Source organism: Sinocyclocheilus rhinocerous, unplaced genomic scaffold, assembly GCF_001515625.1.
Source record: "Sinocyclocheilus rhinocerous isolate Xijiao unplaced genomic scaffold, SAMN03320098_v1.1 scaffold1595, whole genome shotgun sequence".
Taxonomy (NCBI): domain Eukaryota; kingdom Metazoa; phylum Chordata; class Actinopteri; order Cypriniformes; family Cyprinidae; genus Sinocyclocheilus; species Sinocyclocheilus rhinocerous.
The window spans coordinates 1,430,794-1,432,676 of NW_015655715.1; positions in this window are offsets into that span (position 1 = coordinate 1,430,794).

Genomic DNA, 1,883 nt, shown 5'->3' on the forward strand with positions numbered 1-1,883 from the left:
TAGGGTTGGTGTAGGGCAATAGAAAATACAGTTTATACAGTATAAAAACCATTATATGTGTGTGTGTGTGTTTTCTCATTGTTGTACTTGTTTATTCTGACATTGTTTTGCAGTTTTGGATTCTTAGGATTCTTAGCAAAACTGACATTTCTTTTGGTAATTATAGGGGGGCTTCTTTTTCTATTCTTATTTCATCTTCCTCTTTTATTGAACCATTTTCTGACATTTCATGGAGTTGATTTTGACTTCAGAGTATCTAGAGTTCTAAAGCAGATCTTGCGTTTTGATAATAACATGACATTGCGACTGACATTTATATTTTTTGACATTTAAGAGAGACTTATTGTAAAATATGTCTGAAGCGTTTTGACAAGCTTTGAAAAACTTATTTATGCTGCTATCTTTGATTCTTTTCAAAATACAGTTCATTTTTTTTGTTCTATTGCTGCAAAAATAATTTGGTGGCAGTTTTATTTTAGCAAAGAAATATGCATTGACAATTTACTTTGACTCCAAACCATCGGCCACAGAACTCCACAAATTTTAAATGAACAAAAAATCATAAAGACTTACACAAATGCATGCAATTTTAAACGAATCGGTCAGCTTTTTAGAGCACACCAGAATCTTGATGGCTTTTAAACTGGCATTTTTCAAACTAACACATTTTCTGGATTTTCTCTTAAAATGATCTAACATTGTTTGTGCAATGACTTATTCACAATAAATGTTGATTCATTCTCTTTTAGGCTCTGCTCATTTACCTGTTTGTAGATTTGCTTCAACGATGCCGTTTAGCTTAACTTCAGGCACTGAAGGTAAAAATGACACTAGCATTCAAAGGTTTGGATACAGTAACATAGTATTCTTCTTTTAAAGAAATAAATACTTTTATTTAGCAATGATGCATTAAATTGGTCAAAAGTGACAATGAAGACATTTATAATGTTACAGAAAATTTCTGTTTCAAATAAATGCTGTTCTTTTCAACTTTTTATTCATCAAAGAATCCTGAATTTTTTTATTCCAGTTTTCAAATTGATAATAGTAAGAAATATTTGTTGAACACCAAGTCAGTATAACAGAATGATTTCTGAAGGATCATGTGAGACTGAAGACTAGAGTAATGGCTTCTGAAAATTCAGCTTTTCTATCACATATAAATGATGTTATAATATATTAACATAGAAAACAGTTATTTTAAATTATAATAATATTTTAAAATATTGCTGTTTTTACTGTATTTATGATTGTTAATCAAATAAATGCAGAGAGCATAAGAGACTTCCAAAAAAAAAAACTCACCAACCCAGTAATGTATATGGTTTAGTAGCTTTGTAAATACTTGTTTGATTTAGGTCTTGTTATTGCATTCACAAATGAAGCAAATGCAGAATGGTTATTTTAGTAGTATAATGGCAATGTCAAATCAGTTAATTGTGCTGATGAATATAATGTTTTCTGGTGTCCTGTGCCAGACTGCAGAGACAGAGAGGATCTTAATGGATGAAGTCGGTCCTGCAGAACCTCTGACACATAATGCAGAAGAGGAAGAAGATGGGGAGGAAGTTGAAGAGGCAGGTATGACACATTATAAAAAGTTACATGTCATAATAGCACACCACTGTTGGTGCTGAATAAAAATTAAAGGGTTAGTTCACCCAAAAATGAAATTAGGCTGCATTTTACTCACCCCCGAGGCATCCTAGGTGTAACGTAGACTAACCATGTTCCGTACACTTTTTGCTATTCGCCGCACGTCAGCGACCACTCCTCCGTTATTGAAAGACAAACAAGCATGTTTGTGTGATTATTCTCTGGGGGAATACCCATTATACAGTCCACACTTTGATTGATGTCTTTAGGACCAATAGTTTTTGAGA